The 21,126-nt window shown below is 49.9% G+C and overlaps 1 pseudogene; it reads left to right on the top strand.

Annotated features, from left to right (window-relative positions):
• Positions 1 to 15,259: 15,259 nt before the first annotated feature.
• Positions 15,260 to 15,427, top strand: LOC119865999 (annotated as a pseudogene).
• The last annotated feature ends 5,699 nt before the right edge of the window (positions 15,428 to 21,126 follow it).

The raw sequence follows: 21,126 nt of genomic DNA, 5'->3' as shown, positions 1-21,126 counted from the left end.
GGTGTTTCCTTTTTTGGGTTGTTTTTGTTTTTTTTTTTTCCTGTGTGCATTTCTTGGGCTCCCAGGCTGTGTCCTAAAGGATCTCAACACAACTACCGAAGGCACAGAATCATAGCCCTTGCAGCGGCTCCTTCCCTGAGTAACTAGAAGAAATTTGCGTTTCCTAAAGGAGTCTGCCTTTTTTTTTTTTTTTAAGATTTTATTTATTTATTCATGAGAGACACAGAGAGAGAGAGAGAGAGAGGCAGAGGGAGAAGCAGGCTCCATGCAGGGAACCCGACGTGGGACTCGATCCCGGGTCTCCAGGATCAGGCCCTGGACCAAAGGCAGGTGCTAAACCACCGAACCACCCGGGCTGCCCGAGTCTGCCCTTTTTACTCTAAACCTTTAATAATAGAACATGGTTAAGAAAATTTATAAATGGTGACACCTGAGTAGCTAAATCGGTGAAGCATCTGCCTTTGGCTCAGGTCATGATCTCAGGGTCCTGGGATCAAGTCCCACATCGGGCTCCCTGCCCAGCAGAGAGTCTGTTTCTTCCTCTGCCTCCCTCTGCTCATGCTCTCTCTCTCTCTTTCTCAGTTACTCTCTGTCTCTCAAATAAATAAATCTCTCAAAAAAAAAAAAAAAAAAAAAAAACAATGCATACAGGAGGACAGGACACAGCTCAGTAAGCCAGCCAGCTGTCTGGGGCAGGGTTCATGTCTCAGATCTCTCAGGCCCTCAGAGAGCAAGTTCACTCTGAGGATCCGGGACCGAGCACGGGCCGCCTCCTGTCTTCCTCACCGGCTGCTCGGGGGAAGAGCCTTCACACCTGGATGCACCTGAGGGCTTCTCGTGGCAAGCGCTGGAACGATCTCCACAGACAGGTGGGGGTGTGGGGGCTCCTCCAGGGCCAGCCCTCCCTTCTTCACCCCTCCTGTGGTTATAAGCAGCAGCAGCAGCAGCAAAAACAGAGCCTGTCCTCAGTAGCAGCCCATCCGGGGCGGGCTGAGCTGCTCTCAGGGGGCCCGGACGGTCATCACCCTCTGTTTGGGCTCATCTCCAAGCCCCGTGGAAGCCTCGGCCACGGCCGCATCTCATTCCCATCGACACATCAGGGGTCCATCCATGGCCGACGACCCGTCCTCAAACTCCACGGCCAAGTTCCACAAGGAACATCACACAGCACTTCAATAACCTTGTCATCAGCCATGAAGGACGTTTAGGCTAATGTCACCACGAGCTTCCACGAGCTGTGGCCGGCCCCACACACGATGACGGCGTTTCCCTCGTTAAACAGCCTAGAATGTTCCTCTGACATTAAAAAAAGATCCTAAATAAATAAATAAATAAATAAATAAATAAATAAATAAATAAAGATTCTAGGGGCAGCCCCGGTGGCTCAGCGGTTCAGTACCTGCCTTCAGCCCAGGGCCTGATCCTGGAGACCCAGGATCGAGTCCCACGTCGGGCTCCCTGCGTGGAGCCTGCTTCTTCCTCTGCCTGTGTCTCTGCCTCTCTCTCTCTCTCTCTCTCTGAATAAATAAATAAAATCTTTAAAAAATAAAAATAAAAAGATAAAAGATCCGGGGCGCCTGGGTGGCTCAGGTGGTTAGGCATCTGCCTTCGGCTCAGGCTGTGATCCCAGGGTCCTGGGATCAAGCCCCGCATCAGCTCCCTGCTCAGAGGGGAGTCTGTTTCTCCCTCTCCCTCTGCCCATCCCCACCACCACCTTGTTCATGCTCGCTCTGTCACTCTCTCAAATAAATAAATAAAATCTTTTAAAAAAATAAAAATAAAAAATAAATTAATTAATTAAAAAAAATAAAAGATCCTGTGAAAAGGTTCTAAAGCTCTCCCACAGCAGAGGATTTTACCACATGACATTGGCACGATGGCTATGACGATATACTACACATGGATGAGCGTCACGGTAACTGTGCTGATGCTTTATGATTTATAACCAATAACACCCTGCAGCAAAGTGACAGAGTGACATAGTGCGCGTGCACAGGTCCTCCCAAGAAGTGCAGCATCCAGGGCCTGGGTGGGAGGGGAGCAGGCCCAGGTTGCAAACATGGCCACAGGACTTGCGCTAAAAGGCTATGGGTAGAAGTCCGGCCCTCCAGCTTCTCAGCTGTGGAAAATCCCCCACATCCTCCACCCTGGCTTTTCTGTTCACTAATTGCTACTCTATTCATTTCCTGGGACTTCCACCATAATGGCCATAGGTTGGGAGCCAAAACCAACTCAAGTGTGTTCTCTCAGGGTTCACGAGCCAGGGTGTCTAAGACCCAGTGCGGGCAGGCTGCTGTGCTCCCTCCAGGGCTCTCGAGGAGGACCCTTTCTGCCTCTCCCTGGGCTCCAGTCCCTGCCTCTGCCTCCACTTCTCCCTACATCCCTCTTCTGCGTCTCCCTTACAAGGACATTTGCTGTTGGATTTAGGGCCTAACCAGGTAATCCAGCAGAATGTCATCTTGAGATCCTTAACTGTAAAGACCCTTTTCCAACTGAGACCACACGCACAGATTCTGGGGATGAGTACGTGGGCATAACTTGTTCAGAGCCAAGATTCAACTACACCGACTCCCTACATAACGTCTACCATTGTACCCGGCACTTAATAGACACTCATACATGGAAAGGACTTAAGATCTTTGAAAACGTTCAGTTGCCATGTGGCAAACGAAGAGCAAAGGGCCCTTGTCACAAGGTGCAGCTGGAGGAGTCTGAGCAGACAGCGTGCTCACGTGGTCAGCGCCAGCTTGTAACTGGCTTTCCCCTAATATCTGGACAGAACAGTCTTGTGTTGCATTCGGCCTTATTAGAAGGAAGCACTGCAGTGTGACTGAAATGTCAGGAAGTGGCGAGAGGCTCAGAGAGGGGTCCCACAGTAAGGAAAAGCAGCATGGGACATCTGAGCCCTTTGCAGCATTGACACTGGCCCTCCCCTGCCTCCCCTGCCTCCCCCCACCCCAGCCGGTGCCCAGGTTGGGTGGCCTCTCTGCCCCAGCCCCACCACTAGCTTCTCTGGAGATGCCCCAAGAAACCACCCTCACCGTCTCCCACTTGTGGTCAGCGAGGCCCCTGCAGCCCTGGTAAGGCCTGTGCAAGGGCCTTACCTGTTGTCAGCGACAAGCTGGGGTCAGGGTAGGGGGAGAGGTATGCCCCTCCCCCGTGGAACTAAAGTGTGTCGAGCAGAGAACAGACTTACTAGGTGCTTTCTGGTGGACTGTAAGTTTGTAAATTATTTATCTTAAAGAAATGGTTCGTTTCTCTCTGCATCATATAAAGAAATGTCATGGGCACCTGGGTGGCTCAGTGGTTGAGCAACTGCCTTCAGCTCAGGTCATGGTCCCAGGGTCCTGGGATCAGGTCCCACATCAGGCTCTTCACGGGGAGCCTGCTTCTCCCTCTGCCTATGCCTCTGCCTCTCTCTGAGTGTCTCTCATGGATAAATAAATAAAATATTATTTAAAATTTTAAAAAATACGGCAGCCCGGATGGCTTAGCAGTTTAGCGCTGCCTTCAGCCCAGGGCGTGATCCTGGAGACCCGGGATTGAGTCCCACGTCGAGCCTGCTTCTCCCTCTGCCTGTGTCTCTGCCTCTCTCTGTCTCTGTGTCTCTCATGAATAAATAAATAAAATCTTTTAAAATAAATTAATTAATTTAATTTAATTTAAAAATAATAATAAAATAAAATGAAAAATTTTTAAATAAAGAAATGTCACAAGAGGTTGTGAGCAAACAATTTCTATTTGCATGAGAAATGCCTTGAATTGCAGCAAAAATAACAGATCATATAAATGGAGAGCTGAGTTTTTGAACTGAGGACGAGTCTAGAATCCACTCCTCCATCCTCCATCGACAGAGGGAACACTGCACAGCAGGGGAGGAGTCAGAAATACTTGTCAACGATGTCAGAGCATCGTTGGCCACGCAGATTGCCTGGGGTTTCCTGGGCCAGCATGCGGTCAGGACCCTGCCCTGCTCAGGCACTGGGCGGGCGGGGGGGGGGGGGGGGGGGGGGTGAGCTATAAGGGCTGCTTGGATTCAGCAGGTGGCTGTGGTCCTGTTAGATCACATGATCGCTCTAGCGCTTCCTCATCTGCCACTTGGACTCACAGCAGCTCTCAGCTCATTAGGACGGAAGATTTGAGTTAACCCAGCATGTGGTTCTTCCCCCAATCCCTGAAATCTCAGCTACTTCCTCAGTTTCCCTGTTCCCAAGAATTAGTTATGCACATAACTGACTCCATCATGCTTTAAAATTTTGTATTAATTTTGTAGTTATATATTATGCAGTCCAGGAAGTGAAATCCATCTGTAAGGGTTTTGTAACAACGAGCCCACGGTGCACACCGCTGCCTGCTGCCATTGCCCCGGAGACCAACACTTCTACTTCCAGCTGTGTTGGGAGTTTCTTCCAAATTCAGAAACATGCCTCCACTACTGGTTTTTGGGTTTTTTGGTTTTTTTGGGGGGGGGGGGTTTGGATATTATCTATGGTTTTCTGAGCTGTAAGGATTTTTCTTATTCTTTCTCCCTTCTGACTACACACACCCCTCCCCATTCTCCCAATGTAAATGCAGTATAATTTTTAGATCAATATTGATTGTAACTATTTCATAGCTGAGTCACAAATTCAGGCCCAGGGGCTCCTGGGCGGCTCAGTCAGTTAAGCGTCTACTTTTCATTTTGGCTCAGGGCAGGATCTCGTAGTCTTAGGATCGAGCCCCGTGTCAGGCTCAGCACAAAGTCGGCTTCGATTCTTTCTCTCTCTCCCCGTCCCTGCCACTCACTCTCTCTCTCAAATAAACAAACACAATCTTTAAAAAAACAAATTCAGGCTCATCTTGGTGTCCTCTCTTGGAGGACAACTCATGTTACTACAGCCAACAGGTACCTGCTTTGCAGCTGCTGTGGCCAGGTGACCTGCATCTGTCACCTGCTAACCCCTGAACCTTTTGGGCCTGTCTTCACCTCTGGGCTAGCTCTTCCCATTTGGAAACTGGTTTTTCATTTAGAGAAACTTTCTTTCTTTTTATTTTTTTAAGATTTTATTTATTTATTTATTTACTCATGAGAGACACAGAGACAGAGGCAGAGGGAGAAGCAGGCTCCATGCAGGGAGCCTGATGTGGGACTCGATCCCAGATCCTGGGATCACACCCCGAGCCAAAGGCAGACGCTCAACTGCTGAGCCACCCAGGTATTCCTGGGAAAATTTTTTGAATTATTAGGTAGCTTGATCCTCCCATTTTCTTCCTTGAACTCACTGACGTTGAAACTTCTGAGCAGATCCTCCAGTGTCCTCATCGTTTCTTCCACATCAAGAGTCCCTTTCTCATTGCTTCCTTTTCTGTGAGGTGTGTCGACTTTTATGGATTTTGAGGATCTGTATCAGAGTCTAAGTTCCTGGCTCTTTTGGTTAGCAGCAAGTTCACTCTCTACAGCCTCCTGTGCCCTTGGAGCGTCTGCCCATCTCCATCTCTCTGTCCTGCTTGGGGCAGGAGGGTCATACACACTGCACACACCCGAGTGACCACAATTGTGCAGCTGGTTGTAGACAGTTCTTGTGCAAGCTGAATCCAGATCATGATTAGAAAACAATGTTCTTTATTCACAAGTTTATTTGCTGTGGGGAAGAGCTTGTCTTTCTTGAATAAAAAAACAGGCCTAGAAAAAAAATAAAATAAATAAATAAATAATAAAAAATAAAAAATAAAAAAAAACAGGCCTAGGACTTTCCTGCTCCCTTTAAAGTTAAAGAATGTTCTTCTGTCACTTTAAGTCACAAGCATAGGATCAGTTCAGTAATGGGAATTATCCACTTCTTTATAAAAATGCAAGTCTGATTTTGACTTGAACTGAGAACTTCTCAGTGTCCCTGAGCCCCGCGGCAGTGGGGCAGGAGGTTCAGGGCAGCATCTTCTTTCTCTGGCAACGGCACCGCCACATGGTCACCCAGGCTGTGAGAGCGAGGACAGAAGGGGAGCAAACCTTTCCCTGAGCTGAGCTGGTGTTCCAGCCTCTGGGCGCTCTGGAGCAGACAGGCCCTTAGAGCCCACCGTCCAAAAGGCTGAGCTCCACTCTGCTGTCCTCCCCAGGGCGTCCTGTCCCGATTCTGCTGCTCCAGGGTTCCTTGGCCTGTTCTGTGTGTTGCTGCTTGGGTGCCAGCTCTTGCCCAGCTGCTAATAATTCCTGTACTCTTGAGCAAGGGACAGGCAGGGCTGGGTAGGGAGAGATACAGGTAAGGCGCCATGAAATCAGGCTCACAAAACAAAATCCCAAAAACTCTGAGATGTAGGGAAACCAGAGATAAGGCAACAAACCAGACCACCCTGCCCTAGGTATGGGTGGAAAAGATATTTTTTTTATGACAATTGCCTGTGACCAACAAAGAATAACCAGACCCCAAAAGGAAACCATTAAAAATGGTATCACCAGTCTTCACTCAAAGCAAGTCATCACAAGAATGATAAGGCCACAGGCTCCCTGGTCAGTTCTAAATAAAAGACTGGGGACATCTTGGTGGCTCAGCGGTTGAGCAACTGCCTTTGGCTCAGGGAGTGATCCTGGAGTCCCAGGATCGAGTCCCACATCGGGCTCCCTGCATAGAGCCTGCTTCTCCTCCCTCTGCCTATGTTTCTGCCTCACTCGCTCTATCTCTATCTCTCATGAATAAATAAATAAAATATTTAAATAAATAAATAAATAAATAAATAAATAAATAAATAAATAAATAAATAACTGACTATCTGTGGAGGCTCATGTTGGCAGCCCTGTCAGGACCCCTCTCACTCCTGAGAGACCCTCTGTATCCTCACTTAATAAACTTCCATCGTTTTACTCTCTTTTATCCGCGAGATTCGTTCTTCGACTCTGTGAGACAAGAACCAAGCTCTCCCCCTTCGCTATTGCCCGCCTGCTTGCCAGCTTCCAAAACTCTGCCACTGGTGCTAAGTTTTATTTATTTATTTTTTTAAGTTTTATTTTTATCAGGCTACATTTTTCAGAAATTGTGCTTTAATTTTAGAGAGATTTTGGAGGCAATGTGTAAATGCTTGTGTTCAATCTACAGAGTTTAACAGGAAATCTGATCGCTCTTCCTCAACATCTCAGCATCTACCAGTTTCATATATATATTACATATTCACAATAGGTTTTTTAAATAATGAGACTACATGCTCTGGTTTCTCTGTGTACTTGCCTTTCTCTTATTTAGGGGTGCAACTTCTATCATTACTAATTTTATTTTTAGTGTAGAATGTTCAGCCTTGAAATTTCATTACTTTGTTTTTTGCTTTATTTTTTTAAAAGAGATTTTATTTATTGATGAGAGACACAGAGAGAGGGGGAGAGACATAGGCAGAGAGAGAAGCAGGCTGCTGCAGGGAGCCGGATGTGGGACTTGATCCCGGGACTCCAAGGTCATGCCCTGGGCTGAAGGCAGGTGCTCAACCACTGACCCATCCAGGCCTCCCTGTTTTATTACTTTATAAAAATACCTGCTGGGGCACCTGGTGGCTCAGCAGTTGAGTGTAGGCCTTCTGCTCAGGGCGTGATCCCAGGGTCCTGGGATCGTGTCCCACATCGGGCTCCCTACAGGAACCTGTTTCTCCTTCTGCCTATGTCTCTGCCTTTCTTTGTGTGTCTCTCATGAATAAATAAATAAAGCCTTAAAAAAAAAATACCTGCTACTATGACTTCAGCTAAAATATTTGTAACTAGAACTTTCTCCTGTCTTTCTGGTCAATCCCGCTTTTTCAACTTTTCTTAACCCCTCAACTGTATCTCCACTTACAAATTATTTAAAAATCCACTTACAGGGACACCTGGGTGGCTCAGTGGTTGAGCGTCTGCCTTTGGCTAGGGTCCTGGAGTCGAGTCCTACATCGGGCTCCCTGAGGGGAGCCTGCTTCTTCTTCTGTCTGTTTCTCTGCCTCTCTCTGTGTCTCTCATGAATAAATACATAAAATCCTTAAAATAAAATAAAAAAGAAAACCGTATGCTCAGAGCGGGCAGCATTGCTCACGTCTCTCACCTACACCATCATCTCAAGACAAAAATGCTCTGCACCTTTGGGTCATTCAGATGTCTAAGTCTTTTACCTGCAAGATTCGTCTCCAAGTCCCTAAGTTGCTGTCCTGTGACAGGTCAGAAGAGTCACCCCAGCCTCTGTCTGAGCCCAGACCTCAGCTTTACGCACGCATCAGATGCTCATTTCCAGCCACCGGTTTAGAAATCTATTCTCTCTCCCTGCTTTATCCCTGGGTCCCCAACTCCCCCGACCCTAATACCCACTGGGCGCTCAGGCCAGCACCGCAGGCCTCCTCCCTGTGCTGAGGATGTGTCCAGGTACAACCCACCTGCTGGCATATCCATTACCAGACTGTCAGCAGCTTCCTTGACAGAAAGTGTACCTACTATAGAAACGTGACTCGGACGTCTGCACATCATGAAGAGGTACTTTTGTCAATTTGGGGAGGAAGCCCCGGGTGGGACACGGGGTGGGGATGCTCTTCTGGAAGCCGGTGCCTGTTTCCGACATAAGCTGCAGGCTCTGCTGAGGTGAGTCCATCTCTGGAGGCGACTGTCGCTTGCCCTTAGATGGTGGTGTGCGGTCCCCCATCTGTGCTGTCCATTGCAGCCGCTGCCACCCCACGTGACAAAGTGGCCTGCGTGCAGGAGAAACAAATCCCATTCTGTTAACTCCAAGGTGGCTTCTAAGCAGCCACAGCGGCCATGGGGACAACACGGTCCTACCCAGCTGGTGACTTGCTCTGGTAACGAGAGATCCTATAAGAGAAAAGCTGTTCTGTGTTCTGGAGGTTTCCATCTTCCTCCTTTGATCATGACACAACTGGAGCTGATTTTGATGGAAATAATTCTGGGTTGGTTTTTTTTTAATACTCTTGGCTTTATGAAATCCTACTCTTCAGACGGTAGCCTCTTGGTTAAAGCTGGTGGCCTCTTCCAACAGTAACAGAGATCACAGGCATGACCAACACACCCACTGGTCTTCCCGCCTCCCTAGCACAGAGCACAGACCTCGCGCTCAGCTCATGCCACCCTTCACCCCAACCTCCCTTGCCATACCTGATGGCGCTTGCTAAACCCACCTTCCAGCTGTTCACCCGATCCCACAGGATCCCACAGGTCTTGTGGCTCCCCAAAACTCTTCCCCTCACATTCAGGGTTGCACAAAACCATGCCTCAACCTGGGTTCCCCAGCTGCCAACCAGGAAATGCTATTTTAGTCAGAATTAGTGTATTTTGAGAGTCTAGTTGTAATGGAATCGACCTTCTCTTATTTAAGCAGAAAGCCTGCATAAAAGCATATTAATTGGGCAGCCCGGGTGGCTCAGCAGTTTAGTGCCGCCTTCAGCCCAGGGCCTGATCCTGGAGACCCCGGATCGAGTCCCACGTTGTCAGGTCCCTGCATGGGGCCTGCTTCTCCCTCTACTTCTGTCTCTACCTTTCTCTCTGTGTCTCATAAATAAATAAAATCTTTAAAAAAGAAAAAGCATATTAATTAGCTAATAAACCTGTGGAGAAGACTGAAGATTAATGAGCCTCCTGGGTGAATTCTCAAAGCCACAAGACCAGGCTGCTAGTGGAGGGCTTGCTCCCAATGCGATTAGGCTCCGGCCCCTGGGACGGGGAAGGTGCCTCTTCCTCCATCTGCAGAAGCACATGTGCCTTACAAGGCCCACGCTCACCACGAGGGCCTCCCTCACTTGGTTCCCAGTGAAGACTCGCATGGGCCCATCTGCTTGGTTGACCCTAAGTCAGCTCAGGGGCCGTGGGAAGAGAGCCGGGGAAATGCAACCTGAAGCAGATAAGGCTCTTTCGCAGGTGCCTACTTAATGCTCTTCCGCAGGCTCTGCTTACCTCTGAGCTTGCCTAGCACCTTCAGTTCCAGGAACATGCATTCCCTCTCCCAAAGTCTACCACCCTCAGGAGCACGCTCATCTCACAACCTGATACGTTTTGTTAAAACTTGAGCCCCTGACCTCACAGGCATAGGGTGGATGGGTAACAGCCAGGAGGATGCGAAATCCATAGGACACATGGGAAAAGTGTTCCCCACCAGACACGGCCCCTGGAGAGCACTCGCTTCTCAGTTTTATGGGCCAGTTCCAATCTGCATGTATAGGTAATAGGTGCATAAAACATCCCCATCATATACGTAGTACGTATAACATATGCATGATTTATGTGTAGATTGCCCACCCAGATGTCGATCTCTGGGGAAAACACTTTAATTTGCATTCTCTACAAACCTAGTTCTTGAGACATATGTGTAAAACCCAGGTTTGACAGAAAACTTTGTGTGGATTTTATTGGGAAAACAACCAAAGTTAGGAAGATGGATCAGAGGGCTGTAACATGACTGGCTTGTCCTTTGACTGGGCTCCACATTCTTTCAAAGATCTCCATCTCTAAAATTCTCAGCTTCCTAACAAAAGGCATCTCAGAGACTTGGGATCTGAAACATTCAGAGACATGGCACAAGGCTGAAAAGCACACCTGGCCCAGCAGACACAGGACAAGTGATGGTCTTGAGAAAGTCATGGACACCAGAAGGCCGGTGAATCTACGTGGAAATGAGTCCTCCTGTTTGGATGAGAACCTCCTCCCCAGGCCCCTGTCCCTGCTGCAGCCGGCGCCCAGCCCCTGGCAGATGCTCAGCATTGCTGGTCCGGGCCAAAAGAGCCAGGAGGGCAGTGGGTCCTCCAGCTGTGAGCGTGTTGGGAAACCCCAGCTGGTGATGGGCCAGAGGCCAGGTAGGCTATTTTCTGCTTCATTACATCTGACAAGGGCTCCAGAGCTTTCTTCAAATGGAAGCTCCATCTGAAGCCACAAGTTCCTAAACGTTGCTTACTAGGGAGACAGCCAGCCAGGAGAGATGGAAAATCCTCCAGGTGCCCAAGAGTGTCCGGTTCTGACATGAAGCTGGGACACCATGTTTCACAAGAGGTAAAGCTTTCTGGAGGTTGATCAGGAAGGTAGAGGAGGTGAGACACTCAACTTCACAGGTTGAGTTCATTTAACAAGGGGCAGAAACACGGTTTCCCGTGATGCTTCTCTCCATCTGGCCTGGCCTGAGGCCCATTCTGTTAATGCAGCAAGAACAGAGTGGATGCAGCAGGTGGTGGGACTCTGTCTGTTGGCCAGCTGTCATGTGGGCCACATGCTAACCCTTGCTGGAGACGGCGGCACGTGTGCCAGGGAGTCAGGCTGGAATCTCCAAGGGCCCCACTAGACTGTGAGTCAGCCTTTCTGACCGAGTCTCACATGGATGACACTACCTGACACAATTTCCTCATAACTTTCTTCCTAAATAAGATGCTTTTCTGGGGTCTCTGGGGGGCTCAGTCAGTTGAGCATCCAACTCAGCGTTGGATTTTCACCTGAGCGTTTCAGCTCAGGTGGCGATCTTGGTCATGAGATCGAGCCCCACATCGCTTCCTCGCTCAGCCTCATTCAGAGAGATTCTCTCTCTGCTTCACCCTCTGCCTCTCCCCTGCCTCATACACACTCTCTCTCTCTCAAATAAATAAATGTATAAATCTTTTTTTTAAAAGAGATACTTTTCTGATTTTGAACAGTACCATCCATAACATTTTTCTTTCTTTTTCTTTAAACATTTTATTCATTTGAGAGAGAGAGAAAGCATGAGCAGGGGGAGCAGTAGAGAGAGAAGCTGACTCCCCACTGAGCAGATGGGGCTTGATCCCAGGCTCCTGAGATCATGACCTGAGCCAAAGGCAGACGCTTCACTGACCAAGCCACCCAGGCCCCCCATTTTTCTTTCTTTTTGTGGATAAGGTTGTTTTTGAAGTACTTATTTTCAAATTTTATGCTAGTATAAACCATCAATATTCAACCCTCACTTCCATTGGGAAGCACACAGTGGGGATCCCTGGGTGGCGCAGCGGTTTAGCGCCTGCCTTTGGCCCAGGGTGTGATCCTGGAGACCCGGGATCGAATCCCACGTCGGGCTCCCGGTGCATGGAGCCTGCTTCTCTCTCTGCCTGTGTCTCTGCCCCTCTCTCTCTCTCTGTGACTATCATAAATTAAAAAAAAAAAAAAAAGGAAGCACACAGTGGCCAAGGGCACACATTCAAGCAGTGCAGACATGGACATGTCACCAGGCTGTGACCTACCTCTTTCCTATTGGGGTACAACGGTGTGAGAGGGACATCCTGAATGGTATTCTCCGTTCAGTTCTTGTTAAAATAATTGTTTACCACTTAAAATTACTGAGTCACAAACTAAAGACCATTAGCTTTTGTAATGAATGGCCCAGGATGCACCTAGGCTGGATTGCTACACAATCACGCATCCAGATGCTGTGCTTGAGATGGGAAAGTGCTGAAGGGTGGGTGGGGAGGCAGGTCCCAGTTCCCGGGTGGCCTCCCACCAGCTGAATGCCTTCCTCCAGACACTAACCTCTATTGTTTTTCTCATCTGTAACATGCCGGAGGTTGGGATTTAACACAGATGATCTCTAGGTCTTGCAAATTCTAAAATTAGCAGAATTTTAATTTATGGGGAGGCACTGTGCTGGACTATGCCCCGGATTATGCAGGTTTTCCTGGCAGCACTGTCACGGGCTCGCCACCTTTCCTGGGCTTGCTCACTGCCACCTGGTGGTTCTTCAGTGTCCACACAGCTCACCTCACCCCTTCCTTTCTCCTGACCTGTTCCTAACCCCTCATGCAAGAACTCAAGAGAATCTGGTGGTCAGCGATAAAAAGCAATTTAAGACTAAATGAAGTGTGATTTTTTCCAAGCTTAATAAATCGAAGATTTATCCATTGTACTTAGAGAGTGGATTCCCAGAAGCGGACATTTGCAATTTAAACTATTATGTGCACGTTTAAGAAATAGGTAATTGCAAATAATTGTCGCCGATTCTGCATTAGAAATCAAACAGCAAAGCAGAAAGAAGGTAGAAAGTCAGCAGGACATCAGCATTGTCGAAGTGCCCTCCGTAGACTGGACAGTAAGCCACGCACCGTGCTCACGGGGCCTTGCTCAGACCAGCATGTCCAGACACACTCCCACCTGTCCCTGAGCCAGAAGGCAGCGCTTCCACTACAGCAGCAAACTTTCACCAGATCAGGAACCCCAATTGGACCCTTCCTTTGCTTCACTTAGAAAATGCATTTATTTTATTTATTTATTTATTTATTTATTTATTTATTTATTTATTTATTTTTAGATTATTTATTTATTCATGAGAGACACAGAGAGAGGCAGAGACATAGGCAGAGGGAGAAGCCGGCTCCCTGCAGGCAGCCCGATGTGGGACTTGATCCCAGGACCCCGGGATCTCAACCTGAGCTAAAGGCAGACGCTCAACCACTAAGCCCCCACCAGGTGCCCTGAAAATACACCCTTTTATAATGAGGGTGAGAGATTATGAGTGCTCTGGGGCCAGAGCCGTGTCTCACTGGTCTGTCTGATAGACACACACACTTTACTCAAACTTCAAATATGCAACCACAATTAGCCAGATGTGTGCTGTAATGATTGTAACTGTGATCATCATACCTGCAGGCTGGGATAAAGCCACCAGACAAGGAACTCTGGCAGGAACACCTAGAATGATGCTGCATGAACAGACACCAAGTAGCCTTTTGTCAATGGAAAGAAGCTGAACGTTTGCATGCGTTATCTGGCTGATTACAGAACTGCATTTCCTGCCGGCCCCATAAAGAACAAACTTAGATTTGACACCAAAGCAAAGGAAACAAAAGCAAAAGTAAACTGTTGGGACTACACCAAAATAAAAAGCTGCTACACAGCAAAGGAAACCATCAACAAACTGAAACGTCAACCTACCCGATGGGAGAAAACATTTCCAAATGACATATCCAGTGAGGGGCTAGTTTGCAAGAACACAAATAACTCCTACAACTCAAGAGCAATAAACAATCCAATCTACACAGGGCAGACGGACAGAGGATCTGAACAGACATTTCTCCAAAAGAGACATACACATGGCCTACAGACACAAGAAAAGATGCTCAACATCCCTCAACATCAGGGAAATACAAATCAAAACTACAATGAGATACCACCTCACACCTGTTGGAACGGCTAAAATCAGTAAGTCAGGAAACAACAGATGTTGGCGAGGTTGTGGAGAAAGGGGAACCCTCTTAAACTGTTGGTGGGAATGCAAACTGGTACAGCCGCCATGGCAAACAGTGTGGAGGTTCCTCAAATTACTTAAAAATAAAATTACTCTATGATGCAGCAATTCCACCAGTAGACATTTACCCAAAGAAAACCAAAGCACTAATTTGAGAAGATAAGTGCACCCCTATTTTTTTAAGATTGTATTTATTTCTTCATGAGAGACACAGAGAGAGAGGCAGAGACACAGGCAGAGGGAGAAGCAGGCTCCATGCAGGGAGCCCGACGTGGGACTCAATTCCCAGAGCCAGGATCATGCCCTGAGCCAAAGGCAGATGCCCAACTGCTGAGCTATCTGGCGTCCTCACCCCTTTGTTTATAGCAGCGTTATCTACAATAAGCAAGATTCGGAAGCAGCCCCATCTATCGACAGACAAAGGGAAAAGGATGTGGTATATGTACATATGGAATATTACTCAGCCATAAGAGAGGATGAAATCATGCTAGATGCAATATGTCAGAGACAGACAAATGCCCTGCGATCTCACTGACACGTGAATCTAAACATACAGCAGGGCAGCCCCGGTGGCGCAGCGGTTTAGCACCGCCTTCAGCCTGGGGTGTGATCCTGGAGACCCAGGATCGAGTCCCACATCAGGCTCCCTGCATGGAGCCTGCTTCTCCCTCTGCCTGTGTCTCTGCCTCTCTCTTCGCTCTCTCTGAATGAATAAATAAATAAATCTTTTAAAAAAAATAAACATACAGCAAACCTGAGCTCATGGGTAGAGAACAGACTGGTGGCTGCCAAAGGTAATGGTGGCAGGGGGGTATGGGGTGTGACACAGGTGAGGGGTGAAAGTGCAAACTGTCAGTTCCCTGGGGACGCAATGGTGGCTAGAGTCAGTATTTGTGTTTTGTTTTGTTTTTTTTAAGATTTTGTTTATTTATTCGTGAGAGACACACGGAGAGAGAGACAGGCAGAGACACAGGCATGGGGAGGAGCAGGCTCCATGCAGGGAGCCTGACGTGGGACTTGATCCCGGGTCTCCAGGATCACACCCTGGGCTGAAGATGGCACTAAACTGCCCAGCCACCGGGGCTGCCCAGTATTTGTGTTTGATCACTCCTTGGCCTTTTGGCTAAGATCAAGGGTAGTATTTGTGTTTGAAAGTTGCTAAGAAAGATCTTTTTTGTTCTCACGGCTGGAAAGAATGTCTTCTGTATGGTGATGCTAACGAGACCAGTGGTGCCACATTATACACAAATATGGGATCACACTGTACCCCCGAAACTGTTGTCAATATATATACCAACAATATATATTGTTGACAATATTGACAATATATATATTGTTGTCAATTATACCTCAGTAAAAACTCCTGCTGTATGACACAAAAGGCTGTACATAGTCAATGTATATAGTTTGACAAGTTTTCCTTGTTTTAAAATTTTTGTGTGTACAGACCCATGAGTCGTGAAGATCTGCTGTCCTTCTGCTTGTCCTGCATTTCCGTGGCAGTTCCCATGTGGTTTCTGACGCCTCCAACGAGAATATTAAGGTCACACCCTGGAAGTGTGGCACAGGGGGAGAGTCTGTAACCCCCGCGGTGCAGGCTGCCCGGGCAAGAGTCCGCAGGTGCTACAGCGGGGAGCCGATGAGGGGCTTCCAATGGCATGTCGGTGGTCAGACTTCTCCGCACAGTAATACACACATTTTATTCTGCAAGGCACGATGGCTGAGCTGCCCCAGACATGTTCCCTATGAGGATAAACCCCTCTTGTAGGCAAGTCATTTGCCGCAGGAGCAGGAAACCCTGGAGCTCAACCCACAATCCACAGCCACACTGCACGCCGGGATGGATGGAGCTGGGGGCTCGGCCTCCTGGGCCTTCGTTTCCCCAGCTGCAGGATGTGAGCATTAGACGGGAAGATCCCCACCTGACACGTGTTCTCCCTCCAGGACCTTCCAGTCCACACGCCAGGGAGGCCCCTGGATGAGTGGCTATGGAGCGATGTACGCAGCTCAGGATTTTGCAAAGTCCCACAGAACTTTCTCTGGATGTCCTGGGCTGGAATCTGGTTGGCGGACCGTATGCCACTGAATCTGTGGCTCAATAGATGGCGGGTGTTCCAAGGAGCCCCCAGGGCATGCCAAGGTCAGGAAGGCTGGCCTCGGTTATCCACGTCCGTCCTCACACATGTGGACCATCTCCACCCATGTCCCAGGAGGGTCAGGGAGCCTCTGGAGTACCAGGTGTGGGTGGCCGATGCAGAGGGTCGAGGGCACACTTACCTCCACTGCACGAAGGACCGTCCTGAGAGCTTTCCCTTCCCTTCCCAAATAGCTATCAAAGGCAGCTCTTGGACAGCGAAAGGGGAGCGCATGTGTCAGGCAGTCCAGTGATAAACCGCAACCCCAGAAGGGTCGTTGAGGCCCCAGTGACATATCCAAACCAAGTGCACTGTGAAGCCATTCGGTTAAAGACTTTTTCTGCACAGCAACTGTGATATGTCACTTGATCCGTGGCGCTCCTGAGGACTTGAGTGTGTGTGGAAGCAGCAATTCAGGAGAGACCCCACTGATCACTGTCAGCTGGGAGGCGTGAATGTGGGGAGGGGGTGGGGAGGCAGGCTCCCAGTCGTGCAAGGGCCTAGAAGGGTCACAGAGCCATCAGCTGTGCTGGGTCTGGGGACAGCTGTCCATGCGATCAGAGGACTCACCTTTAACAATATTCTTCTGGGATGTGTTCCTCGTAAATACGAAGGGATCTCCATGAACATTCACACAAAACTGACACACGGGGTACAGAGAACAGGTTCTGCAGGTGGAGGGAGGTGAACAGGCGGCTGGACACAGGTGTTTTCCCTGTGCCTGGCTGACCCCAGGACCTCCCCGTCCATCTCCCTCCTCAGCTGCCAACCCTAAATCCATCCCCATCCCAGAGCTGAGTAAGGGAGTGATGGTAAAACTGTGTTGGGGTGCTGGGGTGGCTCAGCGGTCTAGTGCCACCTGCGGCCCGGGGCATGACCCTGATCCTGGAGACCCAGGATAGAGTCCCACGTCGGGCTCCCTGCATGGAGCCTGCTTCTCCCTCTGTCTGTGTCTCTGCCTCTCTCTCTGTGTCTCTCATGAATAAATAAATAAAATCTTAAAAAAAATAAAAGTAAAGCTGACTGTGTTGTAAGGCTTTCCCCAGCTTTCTTGAGGTCTGATCGGCAAATATAGAGTATATTTCAGGCACCCACTGTGAGGGTTTAGAATATGTCACACGAGTCGCACCCGGCAAGTGCAGTGACACACGGTTACCTGGGTCCTGGCACGTCCACGCTCAGTGCTCCATTCGAGTACACAGCCAAGGACTGCCCACTAATCCCAGAGCTGGAAGTCTGCGATCCCATCCCCTGGCACGCTCCACACCCCGTCTGCTCCCGGGAGCTGGCCCCTTCTCAGCCTTGACGCCCTGCAGACTGTGAGCCATGAAGCTAGGTGTGATGGTAGCCCCACCAGCCCGTGGAAGTGCATGCCCAGGAGGGTGTGCATGGCGCTCTCGGGGGTCATCAGAGCCGTAGACCAGGTATCCAGGCCTACGTAAGGGAACACAGAATTGGGGGACCCGGTCGGTGATTCCTGAGCCCGCGCACTCCTACCTCACACGAGCGTGTGCCCACCACTCACCTGATATGGAGGTGCAGAGACAGCACTGCTCACGGCTCTGCGTGGACGTGCACCCAGGTAGAATCCACGGCACAGCTGAGGGCTTTCTGCTCCTGCTAAGTTATAAAGCCGGGTATTTACATATAACTTGTAGGCAATGTATCCGTTCTACCATTCGAATTTCTTTTGGGAGATGTTATGGGTCAAAATCCAAACAAAGTGGGACACCTGGGTGGCTCAGTGGTTGAGCATCTGCCTTTGGCTCAGGGTATGATCCCGGGGTCCCAGAATCGAGCTCCACATCGGGCTCCTTGCAGGAGCCTGCTTCTCCCTCTCCCTGTGTCTCTGCCTCTCCCTGTGTGTCTCTCGTGAATAAATAAATAAAATCTTTAGAAAAAAATGGTTTGCTTTCTGCCCATACCTGTCCCTCCTCCCTCCACCCCGCCCCTCCATCCACCCTCTCCTCCCTCTTCTTGTCCTAGGTCTCTGTGGATGTCAGCCTCACTGTTCTCTGCTGCACACGGCTTCCCGCCAACAGCTTCTGCTCATTCCTTAGAGCAGGACCCCAGAAGAACGGGCACCATGGACCTTGTGCTCATAGGCTTGCAGGGAGAGTGTCACTTGAGGAGAAACCAGCCAATGTCCCAACCAGACAGAGGCCCCTGTGGAGGAATCTCCGACGACTCTGACCACCGACCCTGGCCCGGCCAAGGGGAGTGCGTCCCCCCCGGGGGGAGATGCAAGCATCACACAGCTGTGGCTGTGCAGTCAGCCTGCAAACTTCACAACCAGGACCCGGCATCGGTGTGAGCCACACAGTATGACGGGGGAAAGAGCAAGATCGGTCGACACAGAGAGAGGGCAAGGGCTGCCAGTGCAGTGTGAGAGCATTGGGGACAGGCTCCCCAAGGCAGGTGGCATCTGAGCGACCCTTGAGGAGTTCCTAGGAACACCTGGGATGGACTTGAGGACGTCCTCCCCAGGCCTGGGAAGGGAGTCCGAGTGCTTCCTTCATTCTGAGGGCCCGAAGAGAGGCCCTTCCACCTTGGATGTCTGGCTGCTAAAATGACCACGGGGAGATACTTTATCTTTTTTCAAGGGAAAATTCATCAATATGTCACAAATGTAGAGCTCTATGCTTTGGTCTAATCCATGGTTAAGGTAGGAATTAGATACCCGTGAGCATGCTTCACCCACGTCCTCCATTTCTGCCCAGCCACTGTGTGCATGGCTCCCAGAAGGAGGGTTTCCAGCTGTTTGCACCATTTAGGCAGAGAGTTGGGCCCAACGCCCTCTCAGTCCTCGTGAGTGAGGTAGGGGCTTCCTCACTGAGTGGACACCAGGAAACATGGGTCTGCACCAAGGTGTGAAACCGATATTTAAGCAAGTGGGAAATCCTGTAAGTTTAGAAATTTTTAAATGATTAAATCGAAATAGAATCAACTTATAATCTACATATTTTACAGAGATGTGGAGACTAGATTTACTGGGCTAGCAGCTCGGGCCTGGAGAGTGATGTCAGTTCCCTTTTGTTCGGCGCACCCCGTGCCTTCCCCCTGGAGGGTTGTGCCGACACACATTAGTGGTGTGGATTCCACTGTACCTGGACCATCCATCCTGACATAAAGAAAGCTGGAAAGGGCTACAGCATCTCTTCTTAGAGGGGCATGGGGCCGGTCACCATCCAGGCGCCGGGTCCCCAGCATCTGTTGAAGACCAGCGATGTCCACGGAAACCATCTAGGTGGCGGGAATATTTTGTGACTGTGCTGTCCAGGCTGGTGGCCATGTGTGAAATGCAACCTAGATGACCAAGGAACTGATTCTTTACTCTTATTCCACTTCAGTGATTTTGGTTTGTTTTTTGTTGTTGTTGTTTTATTTTTAATTTATTTAACAAAGAGAGCAAGCACAAGTAGGCAGAGTGGCAGGCAGAGGGAGAGGGAGAAGCAGGCTCCCCGCTGTGCAAAGTGCCCGATGTGGGACTCGATCCCAGGACCCCAAGACCATGACCTGAGCCAAAGGCAGACGCTCAAACAACCGAACCATCCAGGCACCCCAACTTTAATAAATTTGAATTCCACTTTCGGTGGCTGCGCGTGGCAGATGGCTTCCACGTTGGATGGTGCCGGTCTAGGCCACGGGGATGCAGTGATGGACAGAATACCCAGGTCCCACGTCACGGAGCTCGTATTCAAGACAGCAAGTGGGCCGCTCGGGAGGCCTGGCCACTAGGATAGGGTCAGATCATATTCTGAAGCCGCCTGGGGACCAGTAGTCATTTACTGAGCACCTGTCTAGGTGACAGGATAGAAATAAACACATAAATGCTGCTCCTGGCCAGAAGCTGACGGGCCATCGGCGCTCCCAGACGAGATGGACAGGTGGACGGGGACCTATCATGGGATGCACGCTTCGAGAAACGTTGTGAGTGTGGGGCCAGGGACCTGCATGTCACGGCCGTGGTGGCAGCAGCACGGCCTCACGTGCAGAGTGTGGTTTGGGCAGCAGTGGCCTCCAGCGGGGCCCAGGTGTCCTCACAGCCACCACGTGCATTGGGAGGAAGGAGCATCTTCATGAGCCCCACAGATGCAGAGGAGTCGGGGGTGCCTCAGAGATGGAGCAGGAGGCCACAGGATAGTCCTGCAACATGATCCCGTTTCCCTGGAAGCACTCCGGGTTCGTCTCTCTGTTGGGCCCCCAGGGGCCTCCCATTTTTCACCCGGTGCAGGAGCAAAGCGGGTCCTGGAGAGGCAACGGCAACCCTTCCCCCGGGAAGCTGCCGCTCAGCACGCAGTCGGGGTCTTCCCAGACAGGTGCAAGCACAGGTCTCTAGCCCGAAGCAGCTCAGTTAGGGACAGGCTCCGCTGCGGGTTCCGAGTGGCCTACGGGGCAGCAGCCGCCCCCGACGCCGACGCCACCTCCTCAGAGCAGCGCAGCCACCTTGGAAGCAGCAGCCCCTCTGCTGACCGTCAGCTGCTCCCCACGGATAAAGCAGAACAAACGTGAACCGTGTTCTTCGAGCCAGAAAATTCACTCATCCCCAGGAAAGTTTGTATGTCGGAGAGTTGCTTAAAGAAACACACAAACCACCCTTCCTCTTCCTACGCTCCGAGTATGTGTGGCGAGATTCCACGCATTAGAGCAAAATGTGATTTCCCATCTCTGTCTCCATTCACATCACTTTACCTCCGTACAACCCAAGAGTGACCCTGTGGTGAAGTGTGGCTCTGGGTGAGGATGGCGTGTGCGTGTGGGTTCCTGGGTTGGCACAAACATTCCATCTGGTGGGAGGTTGACCATGGGCGTGAAGAGGGTGGGCAGGGGGTACA

This window comes from Canis lupus, chromosome 25 (assembly GCF_011100685.1).
Source record: "Canis lupus familiaris isolate Mischka breed German Shepherd chromosome 25, alternate assembly UU_Cfam_GSD_1.0, whole genome shotgun sequence".
Taxonomy (NCBI): domain Eukaryota; kingdom Metazoa; phylum Chordata; class Mammalia; order Carnivora; family Canidae; genus Canis; species Canis lupus.
Note: the sequence above shows the minus strand (reverse complement) of the source record. Positions and strands in the feature narration are given on the sequence as shown.